The sequence below is a fragment of the Equus caballus genome, chromosome 10 (genome assembly GCF_041296265.1).
Source record: "Equus caballus isolate H_3958 breed thoroughbred chromosome 10, TB-T2T, whole genome shotgun sequence".
Taxonomy (NCBI): Eukaryota; Metazoa; Chordata; class Mammalia; order Perissodactyla; family Equidae; genus Equus; species Equus caballus.
In genome coordinates, this window is record NC_091693.1 from 16536501 (window position 1) to 16542157 (window position 5657).

A 5657-nucleotide genomic window follows, 5' to 3' on the forward strand; every position below is an offset into this window, starting at 1 on the left:
GAGGGGAGCCCGGAGGAGCTGGAGCTGGAGGGAGAGGAAGGGGCCACGGCCAGAGGGCAGGGGTGCAGGGCGGGGCCCCACCTCTCTCCTCCCACCCGAGAATTTTCCATCACTGCCTCTAATTGGCAGGATTCGAGCAGAAGACCGAGGACCAGGGGCCCCCGAGGATGGAGTCCGCACAGGGCAGCCTCCCAGGGCCCCGAGCAGGAGGAGAAGGGCTGAGGCTGACCCCGGGGGCACGTGGAGAATCACCAGCACACTTCCATAGAATTTTCTAGGCTCCTTTTTCCATGCAGGTCTGAGGCTGGGCACAAGGGGGCGACAGAGCACTAAGAGACCCAATGAAAAGGATGCTCCCATAGCGCCGGCCACTTCCCCAGAACTCGGACAGTCTGAAGGGTCAAAAGGGCGGTAGGGGGGCGGACAGGAAAGGAGGCTTTGATCCCAGAACAGAAGAAAACCGGCCTCTGAAACGTGGGGATCTGGAGGGGTGATGTGGTTGCTGGGTGGTGCCGGCTGAATAGGAGTTCCGCAGGTGGACAAGTTCAGAAAGGGTGAACCAGCGGGGAGGAAACAGCGTGTGCAGAGGCGCAGAGGCATGCAATGTCACACAGAAGGATAAATACTGGTGATTCAAATGGCTGGAGATCAGAGGCAGGCACAGAAGAGGATGCTGGCTAAAAAGGCAGAGGATCAGAAATGATTGCAAAATAAGGCCGGCTAACATTTAATGACCGCTGACTACATTCCAGGCACTGTTGTAAGCATTTTAGGCGAATATCTCGTTTCGTCCTCAAAGTAACCCTATAGAGAAGTCCTGTTTTGCAGATAAGGACACTGAGGCACAGAAGAGGAAGTGGAAATGCTGGAATCCCAGCAGTGGGGCCCCAGTTATACCACTTTCCAGGGTGGGAAATGGGGGCTTAAGGAATTTAATCTTTGACCCCCTTCCTTTAACGCACTTTCAACTGTTTCCGACACACCCACATATCACTCTAATATTCAATCAACAAACCGTCCCCGAGTCCCTGTTTCTGTACCTGGCCCTGGGTTGTCAGTGTTGGAGACACAGCAGTGACCAGCCGTGGAGAACAGCCGTGGCCCTTTCCTCCCAGGGCTGGCAGTCAGTGATGGGGGTACAGTGACACCCCAGAGTGGTCAAGGCTGGCACTGGGGACCCGAGGACTGCTGGAGCCCAGAGGGGACTTTGTTGCATTTTTTCAGGAGAATAGGAGGAAGGAGGGAGCAGAAAACTGTCAGAACTTCCACCTGGAACACTCCCTTCACTTTACCTGGCTCATTTCTTACTCATCCTTCAATGTTCCAGTCTATTGTCCCCTCCAGGAAGCCCTCCTGGGTGCCCCCTTGATTTTCCTCTGCCCTGTCAGGGTCATCATTGTCTGAGGATGGGTCTGCCTCCCCCACTGGACTGTGAGTCCCTTGAAGGCAGGGCCGGGGTTGTCTCTGTTACCACCATGCCCAGGCACTGGCCTACCATAAAATGCTCCTTCCATATGTTGAATTCATTCATTCATTTATTCACTAATCAACATACATATTTGTTGAGCATTTACTTTATGCCAGACACTGTGCTGGGCACAGGGGATACAATCTTGGAAAGCTAAAACCCTCACCTTCATGGGCAATTGATTAGCGAATGAGTGACTTCTGGTCACATTAATTGAGATCTCTGGCCACAAACGTGGAGGGAATAGAACCCTTTGACATGACTGAATACCCTCCCCTTCTTAGAATTTCCTGTTTGGCTCTCGGGGCTTCATTTCTGACAGTTGGAGAGTTACAGCTTACACAGCTGTTCCTGGACACTCGTGGATCATCCTCCTTGCTGGCTGATGGGGGGTTCACAGGTTTCTCCTGCTATAATTTTTCCCTCCCTTGGGAAGAGATGCGCTTGATAAGTTGTCCTTCTGAAATCGCAAGTCTCTGAGCTTCCCATCTCAAGAGATCATCTGTAGAGTTGAGACAAGGAAAGGAAACACAAGTGTGTAACGTTCTACAAAATTCTTGTGTATTGGTCTGTCCGGAAAAATACTACATGTTTGCTCCCTTATGCTATTTCTCTTAGCGCGCTGCCTCTCGAAGTGCGGTCCTCGAGGCATCAGCATCACTGAGAACTCTGGAAATGCGAATTCTCACGCCCCACCCCAGACTGACTGAATGAGAAACACTGGATGTGGGGTTGGGTGGAGCCGCCTTTTCATTAGAACAATGCCTGCAGGTGATTCTAACGCTCCTTCCAGTTTGAGAACCACTGAACTAGAGAATAGGGAAAAAGAACTCAGTGCCTGAAACATTAAAAAAAAAAAAAAAAAAGGCGAGGGGAGCCACCGCTCAGTGGTTGAGTATGCGTCCTCGACTTCGGTGGCCTGGGGTTTGTGGGTTTGTATCCTGGGTGCAAACCTATACACACTGCTCATCAAGCCACACTGTGGCAGTGTCCCACATACAAAATAGACGAAGATTGGCACAGATGTTAGCTCAGGGCCAATCTTCCTCACAAAAAATACAAAGAAAAAATAAACCTCTCTCTTTCTCTGTGTTTATATATATGTATCATACACGCACACACACATCCTCCTGGTTCTGTTTCTCTGGGATTTTCTCTAATACCTCAAAACTGAAGCTGGCGGCTATCATGCAGCATATCCTATCACTAATATAAGGTCTCCTTTAGGATGTAGTCCACTACCTGAGCTAAAATCAGCCCAGATGGCAGAACTTATGGCACTTATTAGGGCTTGTCAACTAGCCAAAGACCAGAGAACAAATATATCTACAGACGGCAGCTATGCTTGAGGATACGCTGGAAAGAAAAGGGAGTTTCTAACCTCTGCTGGAATCTCCATTTAAAAAAACCCTACACACGTGATAAAATTGCATTGAACTGTGCACGCACACACACACACAAACCAGAACATGTAAAACCAGTGACGTGAGTAAGGTCTGCAGACTTGCCAGTGTCCCTTTCTTAGTCTGGGTATTGTACTATAGCTGTACAAGATGTTACCACCGGGGGGAGCTGGATGAAGGGTACAGGGGACCTCTCCATACCCCTTGGCAACTTGCTCTGAGTCTATCACCATTTCAAAGTTGTGTAAATAAAACCACAGTTTCCTCGAAAGAGTTAAACATAGAATTACCCCATGGCCCAGCAATTCCACTCCCAGGTATGTGCCCGAGAGAAGTGAGAATGCATTTCGGTACCAGAGCCTTGTACGAGAATGTTCACAGCAGCATTATTCACAGTAACAGAAGGTGGATACAACCCAAATTTCCATCAAGGGACCAATGGACGACACCCAACCATGAGTGATAAGAAATCAATTGGTTATCGTTTTAAGCCATTTGTCATGGAGTGGTTTGGTCCTGAAGCAACAGATAACGGGAACAGGAATCGTTAGACTCTCGGAAGCATTGTCGCCCACCCTGACACACACTGCGGAGGTGGCTGGCACCCTCCATCTCCGGCTCCACATTTTCCCACCCTCTTTCCTTTGCTGGAACTCCCCCACCCACTCAGAGAGGTGGAGGAGGGGCTGTCAGTCCCAGAAATGGTACCCTAACCAGAAGGGCGGGCACGTGACCCAGGCCGGCCAATCAGATGACCCCATTTCCTGGGCCACAGAGATTGGTTCAAGGGTGGCCACGTGATCCAAGCTGAGCCAATCAGATTCCTCCTGGAGACACTTGCGGGCTAGGGGAGAAAGGCATCCTCTTGCTTTGATGTTACCACGTGGCCAGGCGGAATGCTTGCGACTGTGGCGTCTGTGTTCTGAATCGTGTAAAAATGATCAGCTAACGTTTATAGAGAGCTTGTTAAGTGCCAGGCACCGTCCTAAGTGCTTTTGCATATACTTAAGTCATTCCGTTTTCACTGTACTCCTATGAGGGAGGTGATATTATTAACTTCTACTTTATACATGGGGAAACTGAGGCTAAGAAACTCGCTCACGGGGAGAAGCCAGACCCAAAAGAGTTCATAATCTATGATTCCATCTATTTAAAGCAAAAGTGGGCAAGCCACCACTGTGGGCCAAATCCTGTCTACAGCCTGTCTTTGTATGGCAGCTGAGCTAAGATGGTTTTACATTCTGAAGTGGTCCAACAGAAATCAAGACACCAGTATTTTGTGACACTGTGAAAATGAGAAATTCAAATTTCAGTGTCCATAAATAGTTTTATTGGAACACAAGCTCATTTTCATATGCTTACGGTTGCTTTCACATGACAACGTCAAAGTCCGTTGGGGACAGAGACTGGGTGGCTCACAAAGGCTAAAATATTTACTGACTCTTTACAAAAAGTTTGCCCACCTGTGATTTAAAGTACAAAAATGGATAAAACCATTCTATGGGGTGAGAAGTCAGGGTAGTGGCTACTGTGGGGCCCAATGACTGGGAGGGGGCACAAAGGGGCTTTTGGCAGGGGCTAGGATATTCTGTTTCTCCATCTGAGAGCTGGCTGCGTGGATGGGGTCTGTGTGAATTCAGCAGATTATACATTTACGATGAGTGTACTTCTCTGCATCTATGTTAAACATCAATAAAAAGTTAAAGTTAAAAATTTGCTCAAGGTTACAGATACTAAGTTGAGAAATCCCCAAGAAGAGGACCCCGATGACCACGTGTGAGCCCCCTGAATCCAGCAGGGCCCCTCCTGCACTTCCTAGTTCCACGACCTGCAAGTTCTTTTTGTTTAGGCTGGGTGGAGCTGGGTTTCTGTCTCTTGCTACCCAGATCCTCATACTCCATCTCCCGGCTGTCTATTGTCTCATCAGCCCACTTCTCCGAAAACTTTCCTTGCCCTCTTTCAACTTTGTGGTTCAGGTGAAGGTTTCCATCTTTTTACGTGATCCCATCTCCCTGGCTACCATCATTGGTCCAGGGCTGGTCTTCACCCAAGTGGAGCCAATCACAGTAGACCAACCAGCAGGACAAGTTGATTGATGTGCAGATGGACCAATCACAGCCCTTCCCCGGGATTTTTTTTTTTTTTTTTTTTTGAGGAAGATTAGCCCTGAGCTAACTACTACCAGTCCTCCTCTTTTTTGCTGAGGAAGACTGGCCCTGAGCTAACATCCATGCCCATCTTCCTCTACTTTATATGTGGGACACCTACCACAGCATGGTGTGCCAAGTGGTGCCATGTCCGCACGCGGGATACCGAGAAGCAGAATGTGTGAACTGAACTGCTACGCCACCAGGCCGGCCCCTTCCCTGGGATTTTTGAACTGGGGGCCGAAGGCTGGTTGATATGAGCTTTGAAGCTGCTGGGCGCCATGTTTCTGTGGTGTGGAGAATGAACGCTGGTCCCTGAGAAAAATGCTGACTTGCAGAAGGTCAGAGAAGGTATAGAGGACCCTGGCTGCCCTCAAAACCTTGGTTCGATGGCCCTGAAGCCCAGAGACACGTCTATCCTTCCTTGTTTGGCAAAGTGGGCCAATTTAGTTCTCTTTTGGCCTAAGTTCCAGCAAACTTGGTTTCTGTCAAGCTTAAAGACCAACATAGACCTAAATAGTCATGGTCCCTCATCACAGACACTGGAATACACACACACATACACCTTCCTCATACACATTTGCTTGTAGACACACTCAGTGTATGGACACACCACATACACAGATCCAGACATCCCAC